The following is a 17304-nucleotide window of genomic DNA, read 5'->3' on the forward strand; positions in this document are numbered from 1 at the left end:
TCCCTCCTCTCCGGTGAGCTCCTCCTCCCTCCTCTCCTCCCATCCACTCATGGTTTCTCCTTCCTCCTCTCCGATGCTCCGGTGAACTCCTCTCCAGCGACCTCCTCCTCCTCCTCTCCGGCGATGTAGGCGAGCGCCTCTCCGGTGACCTCCTCCTCCTCCTCTCCGGCGAACTCCTCTCCGGCGAACTCCTCTCCGGCAAAAGACCACGGCAAAAGAACGTACAAGATCCAAAACCAGGAACAAAATTTGAAATAATGTCCTGCCAAAAAACAAGCAAAAAAACGAGCAAAAAACGGGCAAAAAATCACGATCCAGATCTAGATTCAAAATGGCGCATCACTAATGGCGTAGCACTAAATAGTGCGCCATTAGTATGCTGAAGTTACTAATGGCGCATCCCGTTGTCGTGCGCCATTAGTATGCCAAAGCACCTGGGTATACATGGCCCCTGGGAGGCATACTAATGGCGCACCGTGGCCTATACTAATGGCGCACCAGTGGTGCACCATTAGTATACCAGATACTAATGGCGCACCAGTGGTGCGCCATTAGTAAAAATTACTAATGACGTGCTAGTAATGGCGCACCAGTGATGCGCCATTAATGGCCAAATCAGGTGCGCCATTAGTAGCAGTTTTTCTAGTAGTGTAGTGGGCCAGCCCAATAACGGCCTGCTTAATAAAGGCCCATTTATGGCTCGAAGCCAGATCTGGCCCGCTAATTGTTCGCCCAATATTTGGGCCCATTTACGGCCCCAAGCCAGATCTGGCCTGTTAATTGTTCGCCCAATATTTGGTCCCATTCACATCCCGAAGCTAGATCTGGCAAGTTAATTGTTCGCCGAATATTTGGGCCCAACTACAGCCTAGTGACTTTCGGCCTGTTAGAGGCCTGATGTAGACATGGGCCCATTTCAGCCCGGTGTGACTTTCGGCCTGGGAATGGCCCGTGCTGCCCATGGGCCATATATGGTCTGAGGGACATCGGGCCCACTAACGGCCCGTGCTAAAGGTGGCAACAGTTAAGCCCAACATGACTTTGGGCCTATTAAAGGCCTGTCGCGTAATTCGGCCCATTGATGCCTCTACTAAGCTTTCGGCCTCTTAAAGGCCCATCATATCAGTGGGCCAACTAAGGCCCGAGATATGTTTCGGCCTGGTAATGGCCCGTGAGCTAACTGGGCCCAAAACGGCCTGGACTACATTTCGGCCTACTGAAGGCCCGTCGACGACTAGAGAAAATTGAGGCCCAACATGCATTTTGGCCTGCTAAAGGCCCGTGGTTTCATCTCGGCCGTAATAGGCCAGTACAATATTCAGCCTATTAATGGCCCAACGCTACCTGGGCCAAATTAAGCGCTGGGTCGACAAAAGGCCCAACTAAATATAGGCTAGTGTAAGTTTGGGCCTGGCGCAATGTGTGAAGGCCCGAATCATTCGGGACCAAGAAAGACGCAGGCCGGCCCAATTATGGCCCACTAAAAACCTTGCCCGTTAGAGTCGAATGTTTCGGCCCGGACGACTACATCTGATTTTTTTTCAGATAGCGAATGATGGCAGTAACTAGTAGGAATTAAGAACAAACCTACTCTATACAATAAAGAAATTATGACATAGTAACTAAGAATAAACCTACACTATACAATAAAGGATTAAGGTATATTACATCCACTCGGCATCGAAGTTTGCCACCAGTGATCATAAAGCGCAACAAAGAAGCAGATTACAAAAACTGGGAACCATTGCAGCGTAACAAAATAATACTGAACCGAGACCACTTCCAAGACAGTTCAAGAAAGGTTAGCCTTGCGGGGGAACTGCTGCGCAACCTGTTGAGCAAGGCTGTGAGACCGGCCTAGCATGTCAGTCATAGCTTCCAGGTGTAGCTATTTAGCGATGAGGTTCTCATTGGTGTTCTCCGCAATCTTTCTTAGAGATAGGACTTCAAGTCAAAGTTGAGTTGAAGAATGCCTTTCTGCTAGAACTTGGGACTAAAGAAGTCGAACTGATTCAGACAACGAATTATGTGAGCTTGTCTGACTGTTAGTCTCAAGTAACTTGAACACTGCATCAAGACAAGACTTTGGGGTTGTCTCGCTATCTTCAAGATGTTTTGCCTTCTTTGCTACAATATATGTTGGGTTTGTCTCACAGCCTTCAGCAGACTTGTGCATGCCATCAGGCATATCACCCTGAAACAAAGCAGAGAGATGACAGGTTTTGCACGTGTATAAACAAAGATGATAACTATTCTGTCAATTCTATCCAATTTCAAAATAGAAAATAAAGAGTAAGTTCAAAATATCAATAGCATAATTTGGCATTGTTCATAATGCGGGGAGCTTCACCACACTACTGGATTACCATGTCAACATAACAAGCATAGATGAAGGGCAAAGAAAATCATTGTATCTATTTTGGATAATGTGCATGACATGTTGTTCATATCATCAACCACATCAGTAAGATAAAACTGGAGATGACAAGGTGCAAACGTGGGCTTCTTCACCACACACTGGATTATAGATCCACAAAACCAAGCATACATATAGGGAGTATTAAGTAATGTGCATGGTATGAATAAGGAATTTGATTTTACAAGTAAAACTTAGAACTTACGGTTCTTACGAACATGCATTTTGGTAGAAAAAGCAAACTAAACAGCAGTAAATGATAGGGAGTATGAGCAAATTAAACAGCAGTTGAGGATAAAGGCTTTAGAAGGACTGACTTATATTAACAGTTAACACCGGCTTTATAATGCCCTTCTCCATGTCAAGGGAAGGATAACTCAAGAATTTTAGCACAGAATCTTCTTCATAAGCATTGCTTGTACTCTACATTTTGTAGAGAGTAATTATAGATATGATAATACTGGGAGGGATAGAGGATAATGAAGATAAGATGCATATTGATGCTACATAATCAACTACCAATCCCTGGAAGTACAAGCATTACAGGACAAAATGTACTGACAAGAGCAATGGGCTACACTTCTGCACTGGCATTGTCTGTGTATTCTACTTGTTGGTAAGATTAAATATAGATCTGATCTTTTTTAGTAAATGGTGGGCAAGGGAGATAAGATGCAGAATGCTACAAAATGAACCAGTCCCTCTTCCCATAATACAAGAGTGTTTGAACACTGGTGTACTGTACAAAACGTTCTTATATTATGGGACGGAGGGAGTAGCTGTTAATGTAAGTATAGTGATAGACCACGTTCAGTCCTTACAAGAGGACTGCAAAGCTAAACCTCTTCACAAGCATTGGGTTGATTCTAAATTTGTGTAAGAGTCCATACGGATCTTATAATGTCCACCAAATGGATGATTATGAGGCTAACATGTGCAGTGATGCTACATAATCAAACATTTATGAAAGTAAGTATGGTCATACAGGGCAAGAGGTACTCACAAGAGCAATGCAGTGTGTAGTATAGTTGCGAGATTCTGTGGTCCCTTGAGAATGAATGTTCTTCTGCTAACAGTTTTCGTACAAGTGAGACATTAAGGCAAATACAGAAATGTAGTTCAAATTGTGATGTGATATCATAGACAGTACCTTATGCTGCAGCCGAGACCAATGTGTAACAAGATTATTCCAGTCACCGTCGGATAAATGTAGCACCAGAGACTTTACAGAAATTTTGTTCAGAGGCTTGCCATCGAAGTGCGCTTGCCTCAGGTAGGAACGATACTTCATCAACGAGTGCTTGAAAAGCGCAATGAACCCTTGCTCGTCATCACAATCCAGTTTGCTCCTCGCCTATTTAAAAGAATGAAATCTTGTGTCTTCTGTCAGTAGAAACATATGCAGTAATGACCATGAATAACATTAGTACATTACTTACGCGTAAGTTACGGAGGAAGACTGGAAATTGTTCTGTGTCTGCGGTATAATCTTTCCATGAAGGAAAGATGCGCACAAATTTCCTGACAACAACATAAGCTTCCTCTTCTAAACTGGGAAGAAATGGAACAGGGGTCCTATTTGCTGCAATTGGGGCTCTCTCTGGTTCGAAAAGGGATTTGGCAACTGGATTTGGTGTACTCTTTGCTGGAATGGAGGTTTTGCATCGTACAGCTGATGCTATGTCAACTGGCATAATCATATTGTTTGCTGCAGTTGGGGTCTTCTGAGTTGGGGCACCAGAAATGACCAGTGTAGTAGGGATAGAGTCTGCTAGAGTTGGGGTAATTTGTGGGTTAGGTGATATTGCAACTACACCTAATGGGCTATTTGACTTATCAGGTGCCACTACCTTTTCCAAATACTTTGCTTGTGCTCCTCCACGATCAACAATTGCCCCCTTCCTTTTGAACGTCTGATACACAAGAACAACATTTGAATGGATAAATATGGTATGATGACAGATGGAATATGTACTGAAAATGGACAGGCAGGGCGTATTCACATACATGATGTGTAAACTAAGCTAATGGCAGTTCAACAAAGTAGAAGCAATGCAAAGCATCAGTTGCAAGATATGTGCGAGCAATGTAACCGTGGAAAGTTAGAGCAAGTACCTTGATGGGTGAATAAGATAGGGCATCTTCCTCTGACTCCTCCACTAGGGAGCTACATTGACTTGGGTCTCCCTCTAGCTCAGAATCATTGTTAGGATCATATTCTGAGCATGAATCTGTAGGTGGAGAGCATTTGCATTGCATTGCATCCAGACTTGATTTCAGTCCCTTAATGCCAAGTTTGACAGCCATGGCATTGTTCTGCTTTATTCTTTTCATGCGCGCAAGCTCATAATCATTATGATGCTGTTCAGAATCTGAGATTCATGAAAACATAAAAAGTAGTCAGATTATCTATGGAATGCATTGTGGATTCAACTTGGAGAGTGTCTCCCTATAAACCCCTACATATGCAATGTTCACCTCCCCAACCGTGCTGACCAGACCACACACAGAAATACAAACGCCTTATGTCTCTATAACAGGCAGGCACACATTTCAAAACTGAAGTAGGAACATTAGAATCATATGAAATTCGTATTTGAACAAATAAACTAAGCAATTATGAGTGGTGTATTGTTTAGCTTCAAGGGTGGAGTGTTGGTAGTGCGACACAAAGCAAGTAGGCAGATTGTATTCCATGTAAAAGATCGAAACCTATGTAAAAGCTGGAAATGACACTTTCTTTCTATAAAATGCAGTGTTCGTTACCCACACATGATGGAAGAGATGACATAGAGAAATACTATTCACTCATGTCTATGATTCCAGTATTTAGAAACAGGGTGGTCCACCCTAAAAGAATATTGACAACAAATATGACAAGTCAAGCATCGATGTAGTGAATTAATCATTTACTGTGAGCTTATTAGGACAAGTATGCAGAATTGTAACTGCAGTAAGAGACCGTCCAAAATCTGAATGAAGAAGTTTGTCTAGCACTTATTGTTTGCAACTAATCGACGTGAATAATTGGATATTATATCAAATGAGTAAGAAAGACAAGTAAAATTGTCAACAAACCTGGCTTGCAGTAGTAATCTAGGTCAATGTCACTACGACCAACAATCCAAAATGACTACATTATGTTCTGAGGGCCAGAACTTTGAAAACCCTGTGAACTTTAGAGGTACTAAAGATTACCGAAATACATCTGAACCATTATGTGTAGGTAGCACTGAGCACACAACAAACCCTAATGACTGTCCTGCCTAATGAGTAATGAATCAATTAGAAAATGGGTGATGAAGAGTGGCTGCTGAGTGTTGAGGACGTATCTCAGGATAAATCGGGTTGGCTTGGTGGGTGCTGCACGCCTGAGCCCTGAACGTACTGGGAAGGTAGGCACGGCGGCACGCCCGGGCAGTGGTGAAGCTGTGGGGCGAGCGGCTCCTGGCCTCCTGTTAGTCCGGCGTCTCCTCCTTAAGTCATGCCGCCTGGGGACGGCAAGTCGCTGGTGAGGCAGGCGGCTGGGGGCTAATAGAGATCGGAAGCGCGCAGCAGAACAGAGGGGAATCGGGGCCTGGGACGACCCAAAATCCCAGGGTGGGCCGGCCCACCGTGGGCACCCTGTAGAGATACACACCCGAGCGGCGAACATGCATTTTTGAAACTAATTTAGGAACATTTAGTTGACCAATTAAACAACTCTGTTTTAATAATATCAGATTTGTATTTGAACATCTAAGCTTGTTTAGCTTGATGGGTGGAGCAGTGTTATTATGACATGAAGCACATATTATGATCATGTAGTGATCATAAAAGGGGGAAACTCTAAGCATATTTTTTTAGCAAAAGAGGGTTTCCCCTCCGATTTCTATTAAAGAAACTACCACGGAACCAACATGATCAATTAAACCCTAAGCATGATCAATTAAACCGTATTATGGCTGTGCCATGGCAGTTTTGAAGCTGCAAACCGAAGAAATGATATTTAGCATCCATTGTTTGCTTCGAACTAAGAACTAAATTCTAAGAGCTGAAAAGAAAGTAGAGTAACCAAGTTAAGATCTATTTTCTGGTTGAGATCAAAAAGTTGAGGAGATATGAAGTACCACCTCTCTTGCGGTGCCGTGTAGTCATCGGGGGTGCGATGGCTGTCGGTGGCGTTGAAGCAGATCTGCGACGGTAGACGGGTGCATCGGGGGATAAGTCCCGTTGCGGTGGAAGAGAAGGTTGTGTGAGTGGCCCCGACAAAGAGGACGACGCCGCCGATGAAGCAAGAGGACGCGATGCAAGGCTATTGGTCCATCGCCATGGATGAGAAACGTCCATCTCTAGCAGTGGACGACGCGGTCTTGGTAGGCGCTCCGACATGGTGGAGGACACTGGCGATGGATGTGGTGGAGGACGGCGGCGATGGATGGGGTGGCGGACGGAGGCTGGTGTGGGGATGGGGTGTTCTAGCGCGGACGGTGTATGAATGGGAAAATGGAGGGAGAGGTACGGGGAACCATGTTTTTGGGACGCGCCTATCTGAAATATGGGAAAGTTACGAACTTAGCCCCCGTTTAAAATTTGGACGTCTCATCGGTTGGGGATAGGACGGTAATATCGCATCTTGCCAATATTTGCCCAGAGCGATTTCGGGCGAGGAGAGGGTGGTTCGGCGCCATGGTTGGCACCCACGGTGTATGAACTGGGCTGACAGGTAGGGGGGCACGGCTGGTGTTGTGTCACGTCTGAGGAAGTTACAACCTGCCCTATTGAAAATATTTTCCTACATCGATTTCGGCCGAGTCGAGTTTGTTTTGCCGCCCACCGTGTATGAATTGGGAATGGAGGGAGAAACAAAGGTCTTTCGGACGAGCTTGAATCAAATGTCTTTTGCCGCCCATGTTTGACGCCCACCGTGTCGGAATGGGCTCAAAGGCGGTCGTGTCACGTCTAATTGAAGTTACTAACCTACCCCTATTTAGAGCAGTGAAAATCGGGCCGATGGATTGTCCGTGTAATGGGTAGACAGTAATTTCCATCTCCCAAACACTTGGCTTCGGGCAGCCGACGTGGGAGTGGGCATTTTGCTGCTTCCTTCGAATTTTGGGACAATAAGCATCCACGTTTACCCTGGCAACTAAATTCGAATCCATTTTGTATTCCTATATGAATCTTTATAAATCATTCTATGTGTTTTTATATATCTTCAAAAGTACGACAAAGATGTATTCCACTGTCATATATGAATATGGTTTACAAATGCCGATACTCAAATTCAGAAACTAGAATCCAATTTAAGGTGAATTCGAATGTTTGGAACACTTCATGTCCAACTCAAATGTCACACACAGCATAATGTGTACTCCCATTTAGATATGTACACAAGCGATGTATCAAGATTCAAATACCGAGTCAATCAACCAAGAATGTACAGAACTAACAGACATATAAAACTTATAGAGTATATGGATCAATAATATCAACTAACATACATAAGCCAGGCTGCTGTACTTTTTTTTGGCTACAACAGCATCCTTTTTTTAGCCAGCATCTTGGCCCTTTCCGATGCATGCCACTTATGGTCCATCTATTCTACTACTATTGCTGAATGCACATTCAGCCTGATTGGCATATTTGTAGGTCTGGCACAGCAATCCAAATGAAATGTCTCCGAGTCTTATCAATTAATACAGACTTGTGCTCAAATAAAATTACAAACCAAAAAACAAAAAAAACAATTATTACACGATCTCTAAAACAAATGGTTTGATTTATTACATGAACAGACAACACAAAGGTTATTCAACTATGGAAAGAACATTTCACCTATGATTTACCGAGTAGGAATTTAATTTCCTTTTTTCCTTCAGGACCTTAACAATCTGGTTAGTCTCAGCTTGCTTCGTTTTGAAATCCACCAAATATTTAATGGTTGTCTTGAGTACTGCTTGTGATTGTGTTGTTTGCTTCCTCAACATGTCAACTTCATCTCTAAGTGCAGAAGCGGAATCTCTTTCTACCACTAGTTTAGCCTCTAGAGCATCAGCAGTTGGCAATTCATAATGCACGATAGGGCCGGTGCCACTGCTGTGGGATGATGCAACGTCCATGGGGACCTCTCTCTTTGATCTTGGGCTAACCTGTTTTGCCATTAAATTCCGATTGGATTCAGAAAAGTTGAAGTTAGCAAAACATCTCAACTGGGAGTTATAACAACAAAACAGTTAAACAAACAAGGAATTAAAGAGTTTCAATTGGATGCTGAAAAGTAGTTATAAACTTCATCGTAACCCGCTGTTGTAGCAGAAAAGCAGTTAAACAAACAAGTAGATATTTAAGTTAAGGCAAACAAGTAATTCTTAACAGTAAGTATCAAACACATAGATAGGCGCAATCTACAATATGGTTAACAGGCTATGCCATTATGTAATGACTAGCAAACTAAATTAAGCCAAGCAACATAATTGAACAATTTTGCAATAAGTGGCTAACTAAAATTCCGAGAAGCAGGTAACTGAACTTACGCTAGTTCTTTGTACAGGCACACTGTAACTTGTTTTTCGCTTACAAGGTTGTACGAAGGAGTCCATGGCATCAATTGCTTGGATACGCAGTCCCAATACTTCTTTCTTCCCACACTGCATGGGTAAGTCGAATGGTTAATCTGGTAAGATGGTGCATCCTTGATATGTTATATGATGACATGTAGTCAAACTAGTTAGAGCCAAACACATCACACTGGCTTTTACTGTATATTTCATGCGATCTAAGCAATCTACAATAGGATGAAAAGACTGGCATCCTTCACATTATTGGCGAACTCAGTTCATAGAAACAAGCAATTCAACCATTTTGTGGGTAAATCAAGAGTGCCACTGGAATATTTTTCACTATCCAATCATACACGCAAAAAGGGGCGACGCCACCATAGGGGCTGGTATGGGCGGCCGCCTCATGTGGCTGGAAAGTGTGCACCTAGTTTGAGTCGTCCAGGTTGGCCCACGCTAGTTTTGTTCGTCCCAACGCACGAGCAGGCAATGTAAAAAATGAAGAAAAATGTTTCAATTTGGATGGGCCAATAACATAAGTGCAAGGCAGGCCCTATAGCAGGCTCGCGGCCCAAACGAGCACCTCCCATATCGATCGACAATAGGAAAAATCCCAATTCATTCGCTCCAGCCTCTAGTCTGGTTCTCTCCTAACCTAGCCGCCGCTGGACAGACCGACACAGCACTGCCTCGCGCCCTTGTTGGAGGGCGTTCGCCGGGCTTCAAGCGAACGGAAGGACAAGAAGATGAAGATCCAACCCTGGGTGTAGCCCACGTGGGAGGCAACGGCGGTAGCACGGGCATGGCATGGAGCTTGCACAAATGGACAGTCGCAGCTTGCAAGAGTAGCATGGGCAACGGGCAGGTACATCACAGCCCTGATTATATCTAATTCAACTCTTCAATTTCTGGCCAATAGTTTAACCTGACGGTGTTGTAAAACTGCCTCTATGTAGGGAATCTATGATAAAATGAAACCAATTTCTACTTATTTTATAACTCCCCCAATCAATACTAAACTGACTGAATCTGATGTATCTAATCAAGTTTCTGGTGCAAACATACAAGCTCATGTTGTTCTTGAGCCTGAAGTGTCTAATGAACAGAATGCTAATGAAGGATTTGATGCAAAAAATTTACATGCTCCTGGTGATGAATATATAGTGTCTAATGAGGGATCTAATGCAAGCATTTTGCAAGCTCGTTGAAGGATTTAGTGTCTAATGATGATCTACTATGTTGAGAGAGACAAAGATTTGCAGGCATTGATGACAAGCAAATTATAGTGCATTTCATAGCATCAGGAAACGTCGAGGCCATCTACCAGAAAGTCCCCGTATCATGACAACATAGCATAAATACTTTTCTAATCTGTCGTTTGAAACTATTGGCATACTTGTGTAGGATAGATATATTGATATGCAGTTTGCGCACTGGTTATACGTGCAATTACACTTCAATATTTTCAGCCAGGGAACGAATAATTCAAACAGGTACAAACCATGTTTGTAGTCCTTGTACACCATGTTGCATTCTGTGTTTTTTGGTGCTTGCATCATTTAGTGTTTATAATTTGAACTACTTTGGATCATTAGCTAGTTTTCAAAGTGCATGTAGCTTCACATTTCTCAAGTTATGTTGATTTCCGGAGTGCAAGTGCCTTCGTATTTTTTAAGTTAAATGTTCGCCCTGGTAACTTGAATTCGTGGATGAGCCAGCACGAATTAAATGAAATGCAAGGACATACGCTAGCTCGTTGTACAGGCTCACTGCAGCTCTGCTTGCGCTTGGGACGTTCCATGTACAAGTCCATGTTACCACTTTCTTGGATGTGCAGGCCTTGTGCTCCTTGCATCCCCTCTGCATTTTTGACACGGCGAATGGTTGATCAAATAAGAGGAATTGACCTTGATGTTGTACCGGAGGACATATACTTACAAGGTTATACGGGTGTGTAGGATGTGTACCAGATCCCGTAGCGCCGTCATGGTTCACTAAAAAATGGATTTGCTTGTTTCAGATGATATGTCCAGAAGAAATAAGAGTTAAAGTAAAAGTCGCCTAGGCGTATAAGATAAGAGAGCAGTGAAAGGTTATCCAAACATCGTCGGAACAGTGCAGAAGGGAGTGATGTGTGGATACCTAGTTTGGGCCGGCGTTTGGGCATGCTCGCCTAGCTAGAGTGCGGGTCACTTCAGAGCCGTTGAGGGTGATGCGCTGGCGTTGGCTGGCCGCGCACGGATGCAGATCTTGAGTGGCAGCGGAGCGCTACGATGCAGTGGACGAGACCGTTGGTGAAGCCCCAACGGCCTCAGGGGGCGGAGGTGCGATGATGTGCTCGGTGAAGTAGCCCCGGTGAGCTGGGAGACGGCGGCGGTGAAGCGCACCTGATGCTGTGGAACTCGGTGTCTGTGAGGCACGTCGGTTGCAGCGGCTGACGTTGTCGGTGGACCACCCGGTGTGATGGACGAGGGCGTAGATGAGGTAGCTCCGGTGCGGTGGTGACGCGCGATCGTCGTCTTCGTCGTCCTCGTCCAGCATAGAGGGGAACGGTGGGGAAAGAGACAAGACGAGGGGCGATTCGAGGGATGGCGGCGAATTAGGGATTTGAGCAATCTGGGCGCGGAAGGGGACGGTGGAGAAGAGAGATTTTGTAGGGCTGGAATTGGGGCCGCCACATATTTCAATCTGAAACATGGAAGCGCGAACTTATATTGTCGTCATCCTTTCTTTTGGGGGGAGGGGGGGTCGGTGGCTGGGTGCTACGCGTCCGTCCGACACACGCGACCACCCTGACAGGACTATGCTTCGGTGCCTTAAGGCACCTGCCTTTGTGTCCATGACATGTGGGCCCAACATGTGGCTGGCCCACATGTCAGTCACCCAAGGGAAGTTGCCTTTAAGGCACCAAAGCAGCGTCCACCCCGACACGACCCTGGTCTGCCTGGTGCGCCTACATTTGAGAATGCAAACGAATATTCTTTCATTTGCAAACGAATCTGTATGTATTACCATGCCCGTGTTTTCCTTGCAATAATTAGTCATTCAGAACGATATACTCCATCCGTTCACTTTTGTAAGTCATTTCAGACAACTTAAAATGAACTGTTTTGCACATTGTCTGAAATGTCTTCAAGGTCTTATAAAAGTGAACAGAGGGAGTACTATAAATTAATTAATGAGGATTTATTTAAAAAAAATCGGTACCCACGCTAACGTGGATTAGAGTGTGTCACATAATTAGTTATTTGAATTAGAGTGTGTGTCACATAGTTAGTTATTTGAATTAGAGTGTGTGTCACGTAGCGATCTCCAATTCTAACGTGGATTTCGCATTTCACTGTATCCACACTACTTTTTAATACAAATTCATAAGTATATGATGAACACCATGGTAGTGAGAAAACTTTTGGATGGATTCAAACATATGACCTACAAAATAGCACAACAAATTGAGTCAATGTCAACTTTTTGAAACTTAGTATGGCTCGAATTCGAAATAATTACCCATATGCCTAGTCCCCGGTTCAAATCTTACAATGTACACCGAATTGAAACATCGATATTATGTCTCGTACTATGTACATTCAAATGTTGTTTTTAGCCCCCCCCCCCCGCACAAATGCTACATACTTCCTGTATCGGTCAATCTTGCACTCCTAACCACCTTAGGAAGCAATCGGTTTCCAACACATGTTCATTCTTTGTCTCCATGTTTCGATCTCTAAGTCTCTCAACTACACAACCCCTTTTTCCACTCTGTTACCAAATGTATTTACCTCACACACGCGCCATTGCGCCACATGCCGAGCTCTCTCTCTCTCCCCCCCCCCTCTCCCTCTCACCCTCTCGCGCTAAATACATGCATTGCCTATCTAGCGCCCCCAACCTCTCGTGCGCACGCACGCACGTTGTATATCTAGGTCACTCCCTCGAGACTGTCTCACTCTTTCTTCCGCACGGCGGACCACACTCGCTCAATCTCGCTCTCTTTATCCGAGTCTCATTTAACCTCGTTTTCTTTCACACGCAAATGATATATCTCCCTGTTCGGGCCTCGATCGACACACTCTATACTCTCTCACGCAAATTATCTATCTAGGTCAGTCCATCCAAACCGCCGCCACTCTTTTGTCCTCATGGTGGGCCACGCTCACTCAATCTCTCTCTCGCTGTGTGTGTATGTCTCGATTGACCTTGCTCTTTCTCGGACAAAAACGATATATCACCATGTTTGAGCCCAATTCGACCTATTCACATTGTATACTCTCTCACGCACATTGTCTATCTAGGTCACTCTCTCCAACCCGTCTCACTCTTTCAATCGCACGGCGACCCTATGTGATTGGTTGACCTTGCTTCCTCCCACGCACAAAATATATCTACACGTCTGTGACTGGATCATCTCTCAAGCTCTATCTTACAGCCCTCACCCTTGCGAAAAGCTCAATCGGACAATATCTCTCTGGAGCATATATATTTGTTCAATGAATGTCGGACCACACTCACTTTGTCTCTCTATCTATATGTCTCTCGATTGACCTCACTTTCTCACACCGTATCTTCCACACATTGAAGCTACTACCTCTCCATCCCTCGCAAAGCCGGAGCTATTTACATTGCGAGGGGCACTCCAAGCTTGGATTAATTTGTGTAGGAATTTATTCCGGTCGGTTTAGATTATATTTTCGTAGCATTCGGCCCACAACTACTCCATACACTGTTGCAACCCACGCAACTCCCCCAGTTGATTTCCCTCTCGCTCGGTCATTGCCCGTTCGCACGTCCTTTCTCGCCTTGAACGTCGCACCATGGTATTATTAAAAAAACTATGTTGTTCTCTTTAATTCTTATAAATAAGCTACAAAACTACACACCGATAGTCCACTTGGAATGGAACAAATTTCGACCCACAAATTAAAGTGCTACAAACTACACACCGAGGGGCCCACATGTCATGAAACAAATTTGGACCCATATACAAATTAAAAAATAAACGACGAGGATCGAACATGCGACCAGGCCTTCAAGCCGCACGTCAATAGGCAACATACGTAGAATAGCAATGTTTGTTGTACCCCCTTTGTTCACATAATGTTTTTATATTACCATAGCCTAATTAATGGATAACATGTAATATTATTCTTTGTACTATTCGCCTTCACTTACTGGTGGGTTCCATGTGCTCTCTCTCTCTCTCTCTCTCTCTCTCTCTCTCTCTCTCCTCCCCTTCTGCGTTTAGACGCACGGGCAAACAGGAAGAACTCGTGTGCGATGTTGCCGTTGACCATATCTGGACGCGTTCACAAGTCACGGCACCAGTTTCATGTACTAGCAGCACTAGTCAATGTGTACGTGCAATGCACGTTAATTTGGAAGTATATTAAGTGCACGCGAATATTAACTACTAGGACATTATTTGCGTGTTGTCATGTGATTAGCACTATTTTGGCATGAAATTAACTACACGCTAAACGTGTTGAGAGCTCGACATTGAAGCAGTCTAGGTCGTTGGATGACAAGGAATACATGTGGCTTGATGAAGTTTTATTTTTAGTTTGATACGGCTCTAGCAGAACATTCAATAGATCAAACTATACATTTCGTTCAGTCTGACTCCGACTTTAAATTATACGACAATCGATATAAAATAAACGGAAATGATAAACATTCGGATTTTAAGCATGGCAATCCGAACTTTTTTCATGGCAAATTTAGATTACGCGGCGGTGGCGAGGGCGTTTCGCGGTGGGAAGCGGCTCCTCTGCCGTGCTCTGTGTGTCGTCGGGCCACTGACCGACGGTGACGGCGGCGTCTTGCGCCGTTGTTGGCATACTCCTGGACGTTGGCCTAGCTTCAAGGAAGGCCAAAATGTTCTGGACTTTGCAACGAGTCAACTGGCGGGAGGAGGCGACTGGCATTGGTTCAAGGCAGCGGTCGACGGCGGCCATCCATGCCGCTGAGGGGGGCACTAGCACCCACCTGGGGACAGGCGCTGTCAATGGCGCAACGGAGACATTTGTGTGCACGGGCACCGGCACGGGCGCGCACGTCAGTGCACGCGCAGGCGCATGCGCTGGTAGGTGCACGGGCACTGGCACGGGCGTGCGCGTCAGTGCACGCGCAGTCGCATGCGCTGGTAGGTGCACGGGCGCGTGAAAGTCGGCGGGTACCTCGTGGAACCCCGTGGCATCAAGCTTGGCGACAATGTGTGGCTCCCAACCCATCAATGCCATGGGGATGCGTGCTGGCGCAGTCGGGGCGACGGGAGCCGGAATGGGAGCGGGGACAGGCACGGCGTCTTTCCGCAAGGCCAGTTCAAGCTCGTCCCAAAGCGCCTTATGTTCTTGAGACTCCGGCTGGGTGTCTTCCTCATGAAACTGGAACACTAAGGGCAGACCATCATGATGCGGTATGGCGTACGTTTAGGTGAGGCTAGTTGGAGGTAGAAAATAGGAGAATCGGAGAGGAAGAGATATGATTGTAGCAATATCGGGTAGTGCGGGGTTGATTTTAAACTGCGGCGCCGGCGACATTAAAAGTGGGAGCAGTTGGGACGACGGTGGGCGACGGAGCCTGGTCAAAGGGCTCGCCTCCCGGTGAGTCTGCATAGCGGTCTTCTCACATGCCTCCCTGACAGTCAGCGCAGCGGTCTGCTCGCACGCCTCCCGTCGACTCACAGCTTGCTGGGACGGCACCTGCCGATGAGAAGCGAGGACTCGTGGCGGCACGTAAACACCCACGGTTTCAATAGTGAAAGTGTTCGCCTTAACGTGACAGGTCCTTGTTCCAAAATACCTTGGCTCTTCATTTGTGCAACTTGTCATAAGCAGCTTGTCTCGAATTGAAGAAAAACCTTACGAAGTAATATTTGTGCCATATCACATGACCATGCTCAGTGATTTATGCTCACTTTTGGATTTTCCGAAATTGAAGATCCAGGATTCGAAACAATATCATAACATACATCATGCAATAAATTTTCAAGCCGTACATCTGTCCTGTTGTATTTCTTAAGAAAGGATTTGGTCAAACATTTTGCTTAGTTAGACTTCAGACAAGTTATATATGCAGAGTAAAAGGACAATCCCTCCATACCAGTGCATTGCCTGATATATTAACTCAAGTACTAGGCACGAACAAACGGGCTCAATTCTGTGCTCATCCTGGTGTAGTAGTAGTAGTAGTAGTAGTACTAGGCAATGCAGTTGACCGGTGACCTTGACGAGCAGCGACCGATGGAATTGAACCGTGCTCGGCACGGTAGGTAACGCTGTCTAGTTACTAAAGCATCCCTCCGTTGTTCATTGGTAGTAGTCATTATGGACCGGGGACATGAGGGAAATTTCCTAGGGCTGGAATTCTGGCCGCTAGATATTTCGACTTGAAACGTTGAGGCTCGACTGGTTGGGGTTGCCTAATGTGCATACCACACACGCCACCGAAGGACACGAGCCCAGTTTTTTTTAGGATCAACACGAGCCAAGGTCTGGCTGGTACGCCGTTGGGTCCTACCATTCGAGAATATGAAAGGAACCTTTTAAATTGCCGAACGAATCTATGTGTATTACAATACCCGTATTTTCATTGCAAATACTAATCTCAACGTGGTAATTGATTCATGATGAGTTGTTGAATTAGAGTGAGTTTGTGATATAGTGATCTCAATGTGGATTTCACATTTCATGGTATCACTAGTAAGTTTTCCAATGCAAATTCAAATTTAAAATATGAACAATATGGAGGTGAGAAAACTTTGTATGTATCAAGCATATGACCACACACACACACACAGAGACACACACGCATGAACACAAAAACAATCCAATAAGTATAGTGCATCTATTTTTCCAAACCATGCATGTATGACACGAATTCAAAAATACTCCTTCTATTCCTAAATATTAGTCTTTTAGAGAGTTCAACAAGTGACTACATACGGAGCAAAATGAGTGAATCTAGACTCTAAAATATGTCTATATACATATGTATGTGCCAGTCCATTTGAAGCCTCTAAAAAGACTAATATTTAGGAACGAAGGGAGTAAAATGTAAGACATCCATGGTCCTCAGTTCAATATTTAAAATGAACATGAAACTGAAACATGAATATTAAGTCTAGTACTATAGTACATGCAAATGTTGTGTTTAGGCGGAGCTATGATTGTCGGGGGTCAACCCCTCGACCTTAGATAAAATTGTGGAGCTCTATTTAGGGTTGTTTAGATTATATTTGTCCCACCCTCCCAACCACCGATTGGTTGTGCACCCCCACCCTCCTCCCCGGGAGAATATCATGTGCCCCCATACCTTAGATGCTATATGCCGATACGAGTTGCTTGGAGCTTG

Source organism: Triticum aestivum, chromosome 3B (assembly GCF_018294505.1).
Source record: "Triticum aestivum cultivar Chinese Spring chromosome 3B, IWGSC CS RefSeq v2.1, whole genome shotgun sequence".
Taxonomy (NCBI): Eukaryota; Viridiplantae; Streptophyta; class Magnoliopsida; order Poales; family Poaceae; genus Triticum; species Triticum aestivum.